The sequence below is a fragment of the Alligator sinensis genome, unplaced genomic scaffold (assembly GCF_000455745.1).
Source record: "Alligator sinensis unplaced genomic scaffold, ASM45574v1 scaffold550_1, whole genome shotgun sequence".
Taxonomy (NCBI): Eukaryota; Metazoa; Chordata; order Crocodylia; family Alligatoridae; genus Alligator; species Alligator sinensis.
This window is the reverse complement of record NW_005841980.1, coordinates 999699-1018426: the sequence shown is the minus strand read 5'-3', so window position 1 is coordinate 1018426 and position 18728 is coordinate 999699. Positions and strand designations below refer to the sequence as shown.

Genomic DNA, 18728 nt, shown 5'->3' with positions numbered 1-18728 from the left:
AGTCAGATTTTAGCAATGAAAACCACATCAAAGCATGGGAGAGGGTTCTTGGAGGAAACTCCAGGGCAATTGTGAAGGTTCCTCGACCATCAGAAAGCAGAAGGATTTGATCAGCTCTGGTCCTGGACGCTTCAGTTCTCGGTGGCATTAGGGTGCTACAAAACGACTCTATCTTGTCAGACCAGTGACACCCCCTCTGCATACACATCTCCAAAAGCTGCCTAAAGGGTGACTGCAGCATTTGTCTGCAAAGAAATACAACCTATTTATGGTAAACCAGCCACTGCCCTGTCTTCATTGCCCAGATAAATCAAGCCGCAAACAAAGCTTTATGGAAAAAGATTATTAAATTTTCCATGTGCTCCAAGAGGGATGGGTTGGCCCTGCAGGTTTATTTTTCTCCCCCACCGCCCCGTACTGTAAATGACAACGTGTTTACAAGAGTTTTTATGTCATCAGAGCGAAGTCACAGCTCTGCTTCCTCTGGTGTGTATTTTATGTAGATGGATGTGTCTGCGAGGGCCGTTCCAACTAAACAGAGTGCTGGTTTATATGCAATCGGCTTTATTTGAAAACCCGTAACTCACCGTTTCGGTAAAAACGGGTTCTACGTTTATTGCCGTGAATGGGGTGTGGCAGCTATAAATCCACGGCGGCCGCATCGGCAGCGGTGTGTCATGCTGATGGACTGGGGCAGGTGTTCCCCAAAGACATTTAATGGGATTTCAGATTACGTTGGGTGCAAACAAAACGGGGGGAGAGTTTACTGGCAGCCACTCCCGCCTCGATTGGGACGGACCCGGAGCCCGTTATCCTAAGTGTGTTTGGATGCCCCCTTCTTCTTTAAACGGCCCTGTTCCTTTCGGTCCCCACCCAGCTCCCGTCGGAGCCAGCGCAGCTCCTGCGTCGCTGTGTCTTGTTTTGGACACCACCAGCCGTGGGCACGACCTTACCGCTGAGCTCAAAACACACCCTGGTGGCAATGGGCAAAGGAGCGGGGCGAAGAGCTGCTCCCAACCAGCTCTTCTTGTGTGGACACTCTTATATCAGCGTAAAAGTGCCTTGCTCAGAATCAGCGGGCAAACCTAATCCAGAATGAGGGCATCCCTACAGAGAGCTGGAAACTGTTTCTGCCTCAAATGCCCCTACCTTCATCCAAATTCACCTCCCTGTTCAGGCAGGTTCATGGCTTTCCAGCCTCTGGGCTGGTGTCTGAGCCAGTTTGCACAAGGTGTTGACTGGACACGGGTGTAAACGAGATCAGAACCGGACTCGGGGTGTCGAGGTAGGGCAGCCTGTCTCCTGGGGAGCTAAAGATGCCGAGACATTAGGCGCTGGGTGTTTGGTTGTAGCCGTGTTAGTTAAGGACATCATCGACATGCCAGTTTCTTTGGGTCGATGTGATCTCTTGTTTTAGCCCAGCTGAGTAGTTGGGAAAAGTTCTGTGCGAGCTTTGGGGCGCAAATCCCCCTTCTTCAGGCACCGGGAGTCTTTGCTGGTCTGAGCTCTCCAAGCAATGGAAGAAGCTAAAAGTGTGACAGCATGTCAGTGGGCATGTAAATAGGTGGAAATTAGGAAAACCAAAGGTAGAGAAGGGAAGGGAGGGGGGAAAGAAGTGGGGAAAAAGAGCCAGAAGTAAGTAAGGGAGACTCTATTTTTGCAATAGTCACTAGTAAATATATTAGGCATGGCCGGGCTGCCTTCCAGAGCACCCTCCTTCGTGAGCCCTGACAGCGTCACGGTTCAGCTGGGGTCCCAGCGCTTTGTGCACTGCTCTGTATTTGGGAGAGAAAAGGGGAGTGGGAGGGAGAACGTGGCTGTGTCAAAACTCTCCAGGGGAGAGAAAAGGCAGAAGCCACGTTAATTAAAGGGCTGAAAACCAGAGGCAGGAAATGAAACGGAGTCAAGACAAAAGCACCGAAGGAAACTACGGTACAGGGAGGGTCCAGAAATAAAGAGTATTGTTTGCAGTTTGGGGTCTTTACCCCTTTTCCCTTCATTTGTCATCTCCCCCCCTACCCTATTTTGCAGCTGTGAAAAGGCATAGCATCAAACCATTTTCATCCTTCACTTGGCTAATTGGGGAAACACATCAGCTGTTTTTGCGGGGCCAAACCCCAAGCAAACACATCAGAGACCATCAGGAGGGATGTGAAAAACCTTGGTTTTGAAAAACGTTTTTTTTTTCCTCCATCAGAAAGAGTTTTTCAACCAAAACTCGCCAGGCAGCTGCGGTCTCCAGCCCTGCCGCTCTCCCCACACCTGTTTTTGCAAGTGCGGCCTCTATAAACTTGTGTTAAAAAGGGTAAGAAGCCAGGGGCGGCTGCGAGACTGGAAGAGATGAAGTAGTTGCTTAAAAATAATGCGGCTCTTGGCCTGTATGTAGCTATTGTTCCCTGGCCGGCATGTCAGACATTACTCTGGAATGCGTTGTTGAAATACCCAATCTGAAAAGCATTACCGACACGGCAATACACAGCAAAGAGCCATCACAAGAAGGTGGTTAACATGACGCTGTTATCTGTCACCTTCCTCTGGTTCATTTTGTCTGGCAGCTTCAGCAGCAAAGTGCCCCAAACTCGGGTGGTTTGGTAAAAGTAGTAATGTCAGCTCGACCGGCTCTTAAAAGCCGGCGTCACTCAGTTCCCTTTAAAGGCAACTTGCAAAGGGAACTAAGACAAGGGAAATATGTGCCTAATCTCCTGCTAGCCAGGCATGGAGGATGTTCAGCACAGAAGCATTCAACTGACCTTTTAACTTGTTCCCTAGAGTCCCTGGAAATGCCATTTGCTGGTGCCAGGTTTGCTACCGATGCTCCGAGTCCGAGAGGAGACGGACTGACGCATCTCAGCTTCTGCAACATGGTCGCGGTCAGAACAAGCCGGCTCATAAAGGTCCAGGTAAGCCCCTAGATTTGGATGCCCACAGCCCTGTTTCTCCTCCCAAGTTTCCGCCGTGCAGAAAATCACCCGGCCAGCGGTTTGGTTCCCACCCGGTGCGGTGTCACCAGGAGGGGTCTCCAAGAAGGAGAAAAACAGCAGGCTGGTGCTGTCTGATTTCAGGGTCCAGGCACCAGGCAGAGGCTTTTTCGGAGGTTTTCTCGCTGTCGTTTCTGTGCCCACCGTGCCACGCGTGGAAGCGTGCGAGTCTGTGCAACGTCCCCGGGGGCGGAAGCGAAGGGCTGTTGTGCAGGCAGGCCCCTGGCTTCCACCTGTCACCGGAAGACGCCGAGCATCCAAACTTTGGGGGAAAAGGTGAAGACTCCTGTAAAAATCTGGCCGTTTCTGTCGAGTGGCTGGGGGGTGCAGATTCTGGCATTTTTCCTGGCCCGCTCTTTTGCTAGCCAGGCTGGTCCAACTCCATTTCCCCACCCCAGAGTTTATGGGGCATTTCAGTGCATTTGTTTGGAGTTCGGTTTCCACCTGGGGGGTCCTCTATGTGAATTATAAATACACCGCTGCCCACTTTAAACCCCCCAGCTGCTGAGACCCTCCTTAGGCCTCTCATCCTAGGGTAGCCAGGTCTGCTCTTCCCATGAGCTGAGGGTTCATTAATGACCGGTGAAAACCTCTCCTTTTCCCTGTGGCCCATGATCAGGACCTGCCTTTCAACCCCATCCCTGGGAGAATCGATTCGGACTTCAGAGAATAAAGAGTTTTTGGGGGGGGGGATTTTATTTTAACTGCATTACCAGTAATCTTTGAGTTATGAACTCCCTTGCAGCTCGTTAACTGATGAAGTAGAGCCGATCAAAAAAGTTTGCAGAAAATCAGAGGGATTTGGGAAAATTTGACATTTCATCCGAACAAACAAAAAAAAAGATCCCCAGACCGGACTGTGTGCTGTTTTTCAGCTGAAAATATTTCAGTTCTGGGTTTTGTGGGGGAGGTTGTGTTTTTCTGTTTGGTTTCCCAACTAAAAAATCAGAAATCTTGAAAGAAAACAGATGCTGCCAGTGAAAATTTTTGTTTGACAGAATACTACAGTTTTCTGTTAGAAATCATTTGATGGCAAAAGCTTGCCCGGCCCTACTACAAACGCGTGTGTTTTCAACAAAAAATATTTTTTAGTCAACATAGCTTTTTTTTTTTTTCTATTGGAAATTTTGAAGTTTGAGAATAAAGAGAGGGTTTAGTTTTACAAGAAAAAAAACCCTGAAAACTTTGGATGAAAATGAAAACTTTGGTGTTTCATTCGTTATTGCATGTGCGCACAAAAATTGCCAGGAGAAAAGAAGCAAAAGGGGAATTTTGCACGGCAAAGCTCATCAGGGTTGATTGCTCTGTACTGGGCATTAACACCGTGTTGAGGAGAGGGGGAGTCGGTATGGGGGGTATAAGTGATGCTGTAGTGAAGCCGTGCCCGAGCTGGGTGTCAGGAGCCTCTGGTGGGATTGGGAAGGCATTGTCTTTTGCACGAAGGTCCCAACCACATGCATGCATTAATGATCCCTCTGCAGCTATCTGCCAGAGTAGGAGTCTTAACCCCACTGTCCTGGCTGACGTCCAGGCTCGGTCATTGCATTCGGCCTCCCTTCACCCAGCTTGCGGTTGTCGCTCGGTCATTAAGGCAGATGTGCAGAGAGGGCCGGGTTTCAGTGGCGGGGTGGAGGGCTCGTGGTCAAAAAATACTTCTCCTGTCCTGTGAAACACCTTGAGATTTCGAGAAGGTTGCAGGGGCTTAGTCAAGGACGAGGCACTGAAACGTAGCCATCGATGGGGGAGAGGGGGGCATCGGCTTTAACAGGACACGGTGGCAGAAGGCGACTGCCAAGCACGGAGGTAGGAAGGGATGGAAGGAACTGCTGTGTCTCAGCTCCCACTTCCTCGCCTTGTCTTCTGCATTTGCTCCATGCTTAGCTCCCTGCCCCGTGAGCCGCCCCCAGGAAGTCATGCCGTTAAAAAGTTGGCAGAATCAGGGCGTTTGTTTGCAGCTGCAATGGGGGGCAAGACCGCTGCTTGTTGCCTGTACATCATAGTACCCTTCCCAATGGGACCCCGATCTCCGCCGGGCTCTAGGCACGGCTGGGATATAATTCACCAATGCTAATAATGAACGATGGGTGCCTGCAAGGGAGTTGGCCCAGAGAGCAGAGATGGAAACTTCACTTGCTGGGAGTGTTGCGGGGGGCAGTCGCTGATGGAGGCTGTCTCGACTCCATCCGCTGCACGTATGAAAGCAAACCCCGGTGAGACGGGCTCCTTTGTGCGGTGGGGCTCAGTCACTCATTGCCGGGTCTGGTAACGGTCTCATCTGGAGAGGCTTCCCCTCGCGCAGGGCTGCAGGCTCGTCCCGGCGGCTCTCTCCCTTTGTCGGGGAGGCTGGGAGGGGAGGGAGGCCGGCTCCTGCAAAATCTCAGGTTTGGAAGGTTGTTGTTGTTTTCTTTGAGTGCAAACTGAAAGAAAAATCATTTCTGAAGATGACAGGCTTAATTTGCGGTGTCATTAACCAGATCCGAAACCCTAGACGGGCCGCGTCTCCTGTGGAAAGCACATTCTCTTCACGCTTTGCAGCTGATGTTTCTCTGATTTTGCCAGATAAAGCCCGGTGTTGGTCTGTTTCCCTTGCTAGGTCCTTGCTTTGCCTTCATATGGATGCTATTATTTAGCATATGGGACAAAGGAAGCTTGGGGAAACCATCTCTCTCTCTTCTTGTCTCTCTCTCACGTGGCACGAACTGTATTCTAGCCCTTAGAAAGCAACCGCCCGCCCACCGGTTAAATAGACCTAAAAGCATTGCAACAGAGGACGTCGTCCTTCCCCTCCTAACCTCAGTTCGGCTCTGGCTACAGCTCTGAATTGTCAGTGGGGGAAGGTCTTTGTGTCCCAGGGGGTGAGGAAGGGCTGTGGCTGGGCCAGGCGAGCTACCGCGGAGGAGCCTGGTGTTATGGGCCACGGCTGCAACCTGTGCGCGCTCCAGCCATCGAGATGAGTAGTTCATCCAGAGTCACCTTTGCTGTTGCAGAGGTTTGAAAAGGTGCAAAACAGGCCGGGAGGTCCATGCCACACCACAGACGAGGTCCTGCTTCTAGCAATTGCACCGCCCTTCAAGTCATTGCCTCTCGGACGTGGGTGGTAGCAGGAGACAGACAATTCAGCAAGGTCCCATACAAGTTACAGGCCACCCCGCTGCCCGGCCTGGCTGCAAAATTAGTGCTCACGGCCACTTCCCGCTCCGCCACGCCAGGCAAGTGGAATTCCAGTGGGGAAATACCAAGAGACGGCTTTAATCTTGCAAGGCTTCCAGCGCTGCTGACACCAGCAGCTTCCTGAGCTTTCCCCCATGGGAGCAGAAGCCTTTGAGTTGTGTTTGTTACTGTAATAAAGCAATTTGACCGGACTCTGCTCTGGAGCCCCCGGGACCTGGGGATCTTCTGCAGGCAACGGCATTTCATGTCAGTACCGCGCTCTCCCCACGCGCTCCCCTCCCACGTCGAGACCAGAGGCATTTGGTACAACGCAGGATGACCCTGTTCAGCTCCAGGAGCAAAGCTGGGGCCCAGCTGTGCGTGTGCACGTGCGTGTGCATACACGTGTTCACAGAATCGGTTTCCATGTCGCTTGGTTTTTACCTTGGCGTTTGGGGTGCTGCTTGCAGCTCAGTTCTCGCCATAGGCAGGAGAGTCCTGCTCCTTCAAAGAGCATCCTGGATGCCTTAGATGCATGCAAAGAGGGAGCTGTAGCTGCATTTCTAAGACTGCAGAGCTCTCGTGCCTGGTTTTGCCATTTGGAGTCTAAATCCTGAGCTTGAAAGCTAATGGCTGAGGCAAGACCATTAGCAATCAAGGCAGCTGGACACAGCACGCAGGAGTCTGTTGGTTTATCAGGACTTGTATGGGCTGCTACTGCTCTTGCTGATAACAGTGGCCCACTTACTTCACCAGCACCAAAGTGGTGACGGGGGGCATGGCGTCTCCCCCGGAGCCCTGATGATGTCCAGCTGTTTGCATATCTCTATATCAAAGTGCAAAAAAAAAAATGGAGTGCTTTTGATAAATGCTTGATCACGCTTGTCCAGGCAAACTGGATATAGATAGATGCGTCTATGGCAGGATTGTGTAGCTCTCTGCCACGTGCTTTGAGGTCTGGGCACCGACAGAAGTGTAACAACATATTACTTATTTCACCGTCCGGGCCATGTTGGACACCCTGATGACATTGTGCATTAAACAGACAAAGAGCAGGAGGGATAGCGGAGGCATGGAGGGGTCAAGTGATGTGCCTAGGGTGACACAGCCGGGCCATAGCAGAGCTGGGAATATGGTGCTAGTCTCGCCTCCCAGCTCAGCTATTTCCTGGCGTCCGAAAATATGTTGGAAAAAATACCCCGGCAGTGAAGGCATCCCACGTTTGCATCGGAGCCCCACGTCTCCCATTGCTGATGATGGTAGTACATGAAAAACTTCTGCAATAAGAAGACTTGTGCCAATAGCCGAGTCCCCTCCCTTCAGTGACAGCAAACCTCGGCGGTGTCACGAAGAGCTGAGATGTTCCCACTCGGGTAAGCACAGAAGCAATTTTGAGAAGCCCTTTCCTGTACCAGCGTTTTGCCCTAAGCTCCCTGCAGCCTCCCATCAGGTTTCCGTGTGGTCCGTGCCTGGCGTTCCTAATGCCTAAGATATTTGCGTGCAGATAGGAACCGTCTCCTTCCTAATCACCCCCCTCCTCCCCCCCAGCTGATTCATCCTCCGATATCTCCGTCCCTCTTAGTCAATTTTTGGATGACTCAGAAGGGAGATGCCGACTGATAGCCCCTCTTTGCACAGGGCTGGAGGATGCATCGGCCAGGATGGGAAACCAAATGAAAGAGGAACGAAGCAGAGCACCAGCACTGCTCCAAACCCCACTTCATTTCAGGGTCCGCTCTCTGCCGCTGCCCAGCTGGGCAGGGAAGTTTGGGCAATACCGTATTTATTGGCATACCACGCACCCTCAGGCAAGACCTGCGCCTTGCTGTGGGAAGGCAGAAGGAAGGGAAAAAAGACGTTTCCTTTGAGCCAAGCTGCTCAGATTTGCGTCCTCACTTAAGCCCAGTCTTTGATTGCTAACATTCATGGAAAAGGTGAGCGTGGTATAAGGTCTTTCTGAACTGGCCCATTGCTGAATAAAGCAGGTCCGCGACAGAGCAAGCAGCAGCACTCCCGCCCTGCTCCCGGGCTGTGCAATGGCCCTGGATACAAGAGGCCATGCATAGATCTTTTCCTTGAGTGTAGAAGGGATTTTGCAATGTTATGAAAACCAGAGCTGTGTATGCTCAGGTCCAGGGCTGGGTTTGTCAGAGCTGGGAGATTAGTCTGAGCACACCACCCCCGTGCTCAAGTGGATTTATTAGCTGAAGGATTAGAAAGCCTGTAGCTATGGGATCACTAGTCCAACTCTGTCCTAGGACAGGACTGAGCCCACGTGCTCCTCTCTCATTGCTCTCTCAATGCCCACATACCTGCAGGGAGGGCTGTGTGATGAGTCCCCAAATCACCTAGCAGCCGCTGCTGTACTTGCTGGGAGCCCCAACATAATGAACCACAGAGGTTGGACCGCCAGCTTGCAGGGAGTTGTTCCCGTGGGGAAGAGTGACGGTCACCGGGGCTAGGCATGCACCAGCCTCCTTCACTGCTCTGGTGACATCCTTCTCCTGCTTCTGCTAGAGCAAAATGCAGCAGCAGACAGTGGCACCAGCCCTCTCAGTCCTAGGTCAGCCCTGCAGCTGGCTACTGGGGAGCTGTGCAAGCTGCCAGCCCATGGGGCCTGGGGCATCTGGAAATGTCTGGGCTGGGCGGTCAAAGGGGTAGCTTCCTGGCTGGCATCAATCCACCTATCTCCTCTGGAGGCACAGAGAGGTGAGGGCCACCGGCTTGCACAGCAGGGCCTTACGCACCGCTGCACGGTGCATCATGAGTAGCAATGAGCATGACGCCGGGCTGCTGCCCCAGCGGACGGACCTTTGCTCTTGCTGAACAAACCCATCAAGGTTTCTCCTCTTCCCGAACTATTGAATGCCTCAAACTCCCCCTGTGCAGAATTAGGCAGCGCCCGATTCCCTCTTAAACCTTTCCGTCTCCATCAGCGTCACACTCCCCAGGCTGGAGTGTGTCACTCTCTCCCAAAGCGGTCCTGTATTTCATAGGCAGCAGAGCATTTCGGGTCAACCCGGCTAGGAAACAATTCTGCGGTCTTGAAAGCTGATCCGTCTCATGCAGCTAAGGGAAAGCTTCGCCCCTGGAATTTGTCCCGATCTGTTTTTCCCGAGCAGAGGAACATGCAGCACTGCAAAGCACCAGGCTTCAGGACCTTTCCAATGATGTATTTCAAGGCATGGAAGAAGGAAAGTAAGATTGCTTTAAAAGGTCTGGGAACTTCGAGCTTTGCGGGGCATGCTCCCTGCTTGTCTACAGGCCCTCTGGGAAGTTGTAGTCACCATGGGGGCCTTGTGTGTCCTAGCAGCCTTCTCAATACTCAAGCTGAGGGCGTTACAAAGGGCTCAGCCTTAAGTTTTCAACGTGTTCCTTGGATCTAGTGTCAATGGCTTAATCCTCACCTGGTCAGTCATTAGACAGACCCCTAAGCTTTAGTGTCTGTATTGGTGTTACCATCCTGTTCTCACCCAGCCCCAGCAAGACCATTTTCATATGGTTTAAATGGGCAGAGACAAGTAGTTCTGGAAAGGGCTTATATGACCGTGTCCTCAAAAAGGCATGGAAGTATGCTATGAAACCATGAGCACCAAGTGCAGTGATGAAGGTGACCTGTGCTAGGAGGTCCACAGCATTCATGTTAATGCTGGAGCAATGGAGAGAACTGCAAGGCGAGTGCTGGCTTTTTCATCCCGTGATGGTACTGAAGCATTGCTTTGCCTGCCTTGCTCTATGCAGAGGAGGAAATGTCAAGGAACAGAGAGGAGAAGGGAGATTTTCCTTGGCCCCATGAAAAGCTGCTGTCATTTTAAAGTCCACCATCCACCTTATCAAGGCTGTTTGCTGCATATCAGAGGGGTCTCCCTTGCTGACGGGCACTATATGGACTGCGACTCTCAGCCAAGGTGCCAGGAGATCCTTTCAAGGATGCCACCCAGCATTAGGACTGTTAGGTGTGCAAACACGGTCCTCAAGATAAACCCAGAGTTTCCAGTAGAAATCCCTCATTGCAGTCTTTCTGAGTTCTCTGCAACAGAAAAATTGCAGAGAACTAGAAAATGCTCTATTTTTTTTCTTTGGGCAAAAAAAGAGTGAAAACTAATTGCTGGCACTTTCCAAGGGGTGCCTTACGTCTACATGAGGTGTCTTGAATCTAAAAGGTTAAGAACTGTTTCTGTCGGTGGTTAATAATAATAGTCACAGTGAATGAAGTGTTTAAACTCTCCATTCCTTCACCCCTTATCCATCGCTGCTGTCGCATGGTTTTCTGTTAGACGCTTTAGGAACGAGCATTTGAGTCGATACTGTACATCGGAAATGATGCCATCTCGTTTGAAGATGTGCTCGCGGTGACATGGCTGGGGTAGGGACTGACTGGAGCATCGTGGAGTCTCTGGCTGGACTATGCCATGTCGGTAGTAGACAGAAGTTGCTTTTTAAATGCCTGTCTGGAGCAATCTCTTTTTGGCCGTACCATGCCCAGAGGTACGGGCATGGCAAAACCCACCACTGGCACCACAATATGTAGCCGCTGCAGCCCTTGTAAACACTCCCTGTAGAAAAGCCCAGGATTTAGTGGTCTGTGAGCAACAAATTGACTTCAGAGCCTTAGCAGGGTCCACTTCAGGACAGACTTGGCCCATCCTGGATGCGCTTGCAACAGAAATACAAGGGTCCGACCCTTGAGAACGAGGTGAGAGATCTTCGCTTTACAAACCTGGTACTGAATTATCCCCACAGCTGGCAGATGATGCCACACACCTTCCTGGATAATAATCAAGGGAAGACCAAGCAATGTCATCGGTGACATTTGTAAGGCCTCGCATGAGGAAATCTCTTGCCCAAAACTCCACCATGCATCAGGGGGCTTTGGGGTTGGGGTAGGTAACTCAGCAGTGGATCCAAGTTCAAGGCCACCACTCTGTAGAGGACAGGCAACCCCCAGGTCTGTGCTTGCAGCAGAGTGAGGTAGGTCACTTTGTAGGAGGCTACAAAGAAGATGGAGCTGGACTGGTCTCAGTGGGGGCAGATGACAGAACAAGGAGCAATGGGCTCACATTGCAGGATGGGAAGTTGAGGCTGGATATTAGGAAAAACTTTCTCCCGAGAAGGGTGGTGAAGCACTGGGACAGGTTACCCAGAGAGGTGGTGGACTCTCCATCCTTTCAGGTGTTTAAGACCCGGGTAGACAAAGCCTTGGCTGGGGTGATGGAGTCGGGGCTGGGCCTGTTTGAGCAGGGGGTTGGACTAAATGCAACCTCCTGAGGTCCCTTCAACCCTCCTTTTCCTTGAGTCTTTGACTCTTCATTAGGCTGTTAATGTGCCTCTATTGCTCTAATTCCAGCCTGTTTTTCAAGCTACCTGCATTCCTTGTTTTCTGGTGGTTGTTGTTTTTTTAAGGTTTTTATTCAGATGCCGTGCCAGAAAGCTCCTTTCCTGGGGTGCTACCCAGTGACCTGCATATGGTATCGGTGGAAGAGACAGTCTGTATCGCTTTGTTTATAAGAACATATTTCCCGTGATTGATGTCTGAGCTGCGGAAGTATGTTTGCAAGTTAGGCTTTAAAACATGAATCAAACAATGTTTGGAATACGTATGCGGCTCTGTCAAACATTTCTCCGAGTTTGGAGTCTGCACAAGCCTGCCTTTCCAGAGGTACCAATGCCTGCCTGGAAGGATCTGGATAAGAAGTATTTATTCTGTAGGACTATCTCCAAGGGTCTTTTGCAGATTCCAGGCCGTGTGCTTGCCAATGTACTTTGCTCGCAGAGAGCTTTCTGTCCCCGCTGCAGGCTTACAGGTAGCGCACTCTGTACAGCTCCGGGCATGAGTAATAAGCAGCAGGTAGATGGTTGGCAGGCATGCCCCAAACAGCACGTACCTCAGCTGCGTTGTGTCATCCCCGCAGGATAAACGCGAGCGCTCAAACTCGACTAACCCATTAACTGCTCTGCACAGGACAGTGCCCGGCATGGCCCAATATGGCAATTCAAATGGTCCTGAGCACCTCGTGCGGCTTCCTGGATGCCTACGCGTTGACTTCAGCATGGAGCTGGGCCCACGAGTCAACTTGGAAATGAACTCGTGGGTAGGATGGTTGCGAATGCTTTAAACTATAGGTGAGGATCCTGACTGGGAGGCGAGGAGTGAGCATCTCGCTCACCTGGGCAGCCTACGGCACTGGTTCACTGTGGGTTCAAGTCCCATCTGGAGTGAATGGTTCCTTTAATTCTGAACACAGCTCTGTCTGGAGTCCTGGGTCCAGTTTTTGGGCCCCCCCACTGCAGAAAGGATATGGTCAAGTTGGAGAGAGTCCAGCGCAGGGCAGTGAAAATGGTTCAGGGTCTGGGGGACATGACTGGTGAGGAGAGGCTGAGGGAAATGGGCTGATTGAGTCTGCAGAAGAGAAGACCGAGGGGGATTGAATACCAGCCTTCACCTCCCTGCAGGGGGGCTGCACAGAGGACGGAGCTGGACTGGTCTCAGTGGGGGCAGATGACAGAAGGAGCAATGGGCTCAAGCTGCAACAATGGAAGTTGAGGTTGGATATTAGGAAAAACTCTCACCAGGAAGGTGGTGAAACACTGGAACAGATTACCTAGAGATGTGGTGGAGTCTCCATCCTTGGAGGTGTTTAAGACCCAGCTCAACAAAGCCCTGTCTGGGATGATGTAGTTGGGGCCGGTCCTGCTTTGAGCTTGGACTAGCTGTGACCTGCTGAGGTCCCTTCAACCCTCATTGTCTGTGACTGTATGAATGTGGTGGCAGTAGTTGCTCATGTTACTGCTCTGAAAAGAAAGCTAGAGAGGCAGGGTCCCAGTGGTACGTGGGCAGCTGTTATTCATTTTGGACCTGTCCTTCATGTGTGCTGCTGTTCTAGTTCTCAAATCTGGAACCGGGGGACTGACAGCATCCCCGAGTCTCTTTGTTCGTCAACTGTTTAAGTAAGATGAGATGGGTAAGAGGAACATCCCCTGTTACATGAGATGAGATGACTGATAAAAGATCTCCATCTCCGGCCTTCCACCAGCAAGGTGGTCATTTGCTGTGGGGGCTGGTGCCAGAAACAGGCCTCTGAGCTCGATGGCCCTTTGGCACAGCCCTCTCTGGCCCTTCCCGTAGTAAGCCCTAGGTCCTGCTCCAAAACCTGCGGAAGTCGACAGGGATGTCTCTCTTGTGCATGTACATGCACATGCACTTGTCTCATTCCTTTTCCAATCATTTCTGCCTCCTTCCCCCTCTCTCAAGAAAGTCGAGGTGTCTGTGCTTGCTGGCAGGGTGGATCTTACAAGGAAATGCATAAGCCCTTCCAGGAACCCCTCAGGTGACTGTGCCGAGACAGGAAATCCAGTGACTCGCAGGTGAGCGATCGTTTCCTTTGCAGCAAGCCCCATGCACCGTTGCTGAGCTTGCTGTCCTGGGCAGTGGGCAGGTTCAGAAAGACCCCAAGCCATCAAGAAGCGCTGGCATTCGGTTCCCGGCGCCGAGCTGGGCAGGCTGGCTCTGCGCAGAGGTGTCCCATTAAGCCCCATCCATCACCGGACATCCTTTTATAGGGCCCCACATACCATCAAGCTCCCCCCTGGGACCCCTGTGGAATGAGAAACCGTTCAAGCTGCACTTCAGGACAAGTGAGAGGAAGGTTTGCTTCCCCTCTAGATAAGCCAATTACCTGTGGAAGGAGCAAAGAGGGGCTCCATGTGCTCCAGGACAAAGCTCTCGTGCATTCCTGACGTGACTCACGATCGCCGCGTTGGTGCCGGCTGCAGTGAGAATGTCCCCAGGGCTCTCGGGACGGGACGCTGCAAACATGACCTGACCACCCAGCCCCACGGCTTTGGTTGTGGGGTGCATGAGACTGCATCAGGCCCAGACCAGTTTGCACCCAGGCTTTGCTGCTCTCACCTCCGGAGAGGCTTCTGCCTCCGAGGGGCTGTTCTGTGTCCGCGGTAGATGCCCTTCTGCTCCCTGTACATGCCTTTGTGGGCCACTTCCCAGCAGTGCTGCCCAAGATGCACCCAGTGGGTGTTTCGGGGTGGCTGCAATTAGCTCTCGGGTGTTACTGTGCCCCCTTCCAGGCGGAGGATAGACTCTGAAGGGAGAGGGCCAGCAGGAAAGGACCCTTGCCCTGAGCACACTCGAGGAGCGCTTCTATGTCCTTAGGATGGGGACTCGTTCATGGAAAAGGTTAGCAAGCTGTCGGGCCCTGCTGATTCTGTGAGCAGTTCCCGGAGTGACTTCACGTGGCATCGTGTGAGCAAAATTTAAACAGCTCCACTCAAAGCATCTGGGACGGGGTGTCGTGGTGGAGACCATGGGCTGGGGCTTGGGAAACATCTGGATTTCCTTTGTGATGCAAGAGAAGTCCCTTAGGGGCTGACTCCAGTCCCACTGGAGCCTGTGGAATGACTCCTATCCCCTTGCCTGGCTTCAGATTGGACCCTTGCACCGTCTGTGCCTCAGTTTGCCTAGCTGTACAATGGGGATATTAATGCTGTTTCTTGTTTGTATTACCCTAGTTCCTGAGCCCCAGTCCCAGACGGGGACCGCATTGCACCAGGTGCTGTACAAACACAGAGAAGGATGCAGGCTGTGCCTCCAGCCCTGGCTCTGTAAGTAAACGCATGATTTGTCATGTTAATGCTAACACCTCTGCCCGTGCTGGGGTAGGGGAGGTTAGATCAGGAATGCCTGTACCGTGTGCCAATGCACAAATGACCGTCAGGGCGGTTGATCTTGCATTCAAAGCACACCTGCGGCTCTGGCCGAGAAGTTTGTTCCCTGCTCCAGGTTGCAATCCCTGCTGTAACCACAGAGCTGCCTGCCTCCATCTCCCGGCCTCTATTTTATTTCTCTCCCAGAAAAACTCTGCTCCGTCGTGCCGGTTCGTTCGCCGCGGCTCCCAGCGTGCACGCGTGCGTGGAGCAGACTGGCTCTCTAGCGGGTCGGCTGTCGTTACCTTCCAGCCCGGCGGAGATTTATTCCCTCCGCAGGTTTTCTGGAAAGGTGTTTTCCTTCTAACCCGGCTTAGGAGCGAGTTGGGGAGATCAGGTTTCATGGATTACGGCTCCAGGGCTCTAATGAACTATGGGTGAGTGGGCACAGTAATCCAGTAAGAACAGGAGCTTGTTAGTCGCTGATTCCATTATACTAACTAGTAACATCTGATCCGATCGCTCCTTCAAGGAACTGAGTACAGCAACCCATTAGGGCCTGAGCTCACCCCACCGGGGTCACTGGGAGCCCAGCTATCGGCCTCCTTGGGTGCAGGCCAGCCCCTTCCTCTCTTACCATGTGCAATACTAATAAGGAGCAATTTGGTCCTTTTTCAGGCCAAAAGGTAACGTGATTTCCTTGCAGATGCTGTTCTTGGCACTTCCCGCTGGAGGCCGGGGGCTGGCGGCCCAGGGGAGCTAGTTAGGCAAGAGGTGCTAATAAATTATCCAGCGATTTTGGCTTGGGTTTTGGTTTCAATCATCATCATGCCCCGATTGACGAGGCCGTTTGCACGGTGACCCCAGGGCCCCGCGGGCGTTTCCCTGATGTGCCGGGATTTGCCAAGGAGTTGGCGCAGGCACGTTTAAGCCGGGGGGTGTTCACAAGCCGGTCGCTTCAGCTGTTTGCGGTGTGCGTCTGTCTCAGCTGCGAGCGTGCGAGCGTGAACGCAGGGCGGGTGCGGAGGCAGCAGGATTCGACTGAGTCCCAGCACCCACCTGGCCCCAGCCGGAGCTGGATTTACACCTGTATCCCCCGAATCCCATCCCAGTGCCCTGTCCACCGGACTGCAGCACTCCTCGCCTGTCCTGTCTCCCCCATGCTGGTGGCAGCTGGCAGGAGATGGGTCTCTCTGTCCCCGTGCACCAACAGCGCTGTGGATATGCAAGATGCTGTTGTGTTTCACACACCCGGGGCACATCCACAGTATCAAAGGGAGCCCATCATACCTACCCGCCACACAGCCCCATGCTCTATACTGAGCCTGGTCTTTTAACAGTGTTCACGTGCCCTACAAGTCCGGCAGCAGCTCCTGCCCCGCTGTAGCCCAGAGAGAAAATGCTTCCCCCGCACCAGCCCCAGCTATCAACGAGCATCATCGGCAGAGCTGTTCCCTGCTAATCCCTCGGTGCGGCAGGCTGGCTCTGCGGCCAGGCGTGCATGCGGGAGCACTGCTGCAGAGAAAGGCGATCTCCTTCGAGCAGAGTTGTTGTTGCAGGATGTCAAGGGCTCTCATCTGGACAACGACGGTCTCTGCCTACGGGGCTGATTCCCCAGAGGTGCTGGGGCGCAGGTCTGGTGCGAGGGATGCTAGCCCAGTCATTAGGGCTCTTATGCCAATAAGGATGCTGACTTCAGCCCCTTTCTGCTGCAACCAGGCCAGTGAGCCGAGCGTGCAGGGCTTTCTAATCCAAGTTGGGCTACAGCTGGAGATGTGCCACACACGGGCTCTGTGTTCGAGGGAGACGGTAGCGGGCCCGAGTCTGCAGCAGTGAAGGAAGTAGGAGTCCATCCCTTTGCTGAAGGGGGTGCAGCCGTGTGCTGTAAGTCATGAGAGGTTTCCTTTGGAGCATCTGACTCGTGCACATGTTTCTAGAGCAACCAGCAGCAGGTCGGGGTTAGCAACGTGCTCTCCCTCCTTATTGTGAGCACCAAATTCACCCACATACATCCCAAGAAAAGACCGGAAACCTTCTGCATCCTTTCCTCTCCGCTCTTGCCTTATGTGTTGCAAGAAACCATTATTCTTCTCCGTAGCGCTGTATGTCATAGCCAACCGTGCCATTGTCCCACGTCCCGCCAGTGGTCGCCCAGCGTTTTGGAGCAGCGTAATATAGCCCGAGGTTATAGAAGAAGAGATTGGCTGCAGAGATTTTCAAGGAAGTAACGCCACTAGGGGCTCCTGATGAGCTCATTAGCCCACAAGAAGAGAGGAAAATAATTGCTGGTGGCTCAATGCAGTCCATCTGCATGGGATTTGCTAATGGGCACTAATGAACATAGTTTCCAAACCTTTTGAACCACCGGAGTGACAATTCACACTGCATCTTTGTCAGAAAGCATTCCCAGCCATTCGGCCATTGAGCAAAGGGATTGATGCGTTAACATGGTCCGTGGGCCTGAAACCGAGCCGTATCGATGCATCTGAATCACATCCCGCAGAAGCATGGCCCTTTGACTCACAGCACTGAGCTTCTCTGTAAGTTGTCGTGAAGTTATTAAAAGAAAAGTCCCAAGTCCCAAGCCCTTTGGGCCGGGGGCTGGACTCGATGATCTTCCGAGGTCCCTTCCAGCCCTAATGTCTATGAAATCTATGAAATGTCTATGAAAGTCAGGCCCCCCTGAACTCCAGAGCCTGGCTGTCGAAGAAAGCCACAAGACTGAAAAATAAACTAAAATAATCTTTTTTTTTTTTTTTTTTTTTCCCCAAAGGAAATCGCTTCATGCTTGTTTAACAACTTCCTCTGAAGCTGCAATTCCCTTCTCATCACATGACTCCAGGAGCTTGGGCTTTGAAAAGAAGAAATAACAAGCAGGTATCGCAAGGCTTGTGATGCACTTGTGAGAGCTGGCAGCACCGCCGCCGCGAGGGGAGGGGAGTCTTCTCCGGTGCAAGTGCCGGATGTTTTCCTTGAAGCAATGTCCATAGTGAGCCGCAGCGGTCGGACGGGAAGCAGTCGCCGGTCCGGAGCAGTGACGGGCAGGTTGGAGGTGATGAGCACGCCAGTCCCCTTTAGCTTGAGTGTCTCTGGATCGATGAAAGCCGGCGAGGCTGTTGGAGGGTATCACCTGGGAGGTGAGTACTTTGCACTGGGTTCCCCGGTGGCGGGGCTGTTACCACTGTACGACACCCCAAGACAGTCTCTGTCCCGGGGCGAAGCTCTGGTCATTCATTGGCACTCTTCTTGGCATAGCAGTAGCCCGGTGGGGTGTTAAAGGGGAGTCTGAGCACCCCACAGGCTGACCGGGGAAGCCAGGGGTGCTCTGCACCTCCCAGGGTCGGGTCCTGCGTTGATGATGTTGAGAGATCCCATCTGGCCATTAGAAGGGGGCTGGGGGGCAGGACTGCGCCCTCCCAAACCCTTATCAGGCATGTACACTTAATCCTTCTCTTAAGAAGCACCTAGTTAATGGCTCCCCTTCCCGCGGGGTTGCTTCAAGGGATCTCTGGAGCGACTCCTCCTGTGATCCCTATCAAGTGCCTCCTCTCCCTTCCTAATCGCCAGGCTGGTGCCAGGGCCTCCGTCGCTCTCCTGCCCGGGGATCTGTGTGGAGACAGCCATCGGGCCGTCTCGCTCGCCATCCCTCGCTCCCGGCCTGGCCCCGTCTCTTCCACTCCACAGCTCCGTCCCTGAGAAAAAGCAGACCCCCAGCTCGCTGCTGTCACACGGAGGAAACCCCCCCAGGCGGGCAGGAGCGGGTCCGAGGGGGGCTACGGCTCTGTTCCTGCCCCGCTCTCGCTGGGGATCTTTGGGATCAGGACCAAACCCAAGTCGGAAGGCGCAGCCCGGGTTGCACGGCTGCTATTTCCCCATGTCAAGGACAGCCCTGGCAATGCCACTGAGAGCTTTTGGCTCCCAGGCAGTGGCAGCCAGCGGGGG

The 18728-nt window shown here is 52.8% G+C and overlaps 1 long non-coding RNA gene across 5 annotated transcripts; it reads left to right on the top strand.

Annotated features, from left to right (window-relative positions):
* The first annotated feature begins 2549 nt into the window (after positions 1-2549).
* LOC112549856 lies at positions 2550-18721 on the top strand. 5 transcript variants are annotated; one of them, XR_003093424.1, is made up of 7 exons: positions 2759-2900; positions 3063-3254; positions 13381-13493; positions 14211-14319; positions 14652-14744; positions 17560-17663; positions 17765-18721. It is a non-coding gene; the product is annotated as an uncharacterized LOC112549856 (long non-coding RNA). The 5 variants fall into 5 exon arrangements; XR_003093426.1 differs by having other exon boundaries at positions 14211-14385; XR_003093425.1 differs by having other exon boundaries at positions 13792-14385.
* Positions 18722-18728: the final 7 nt, after the last annotated feature.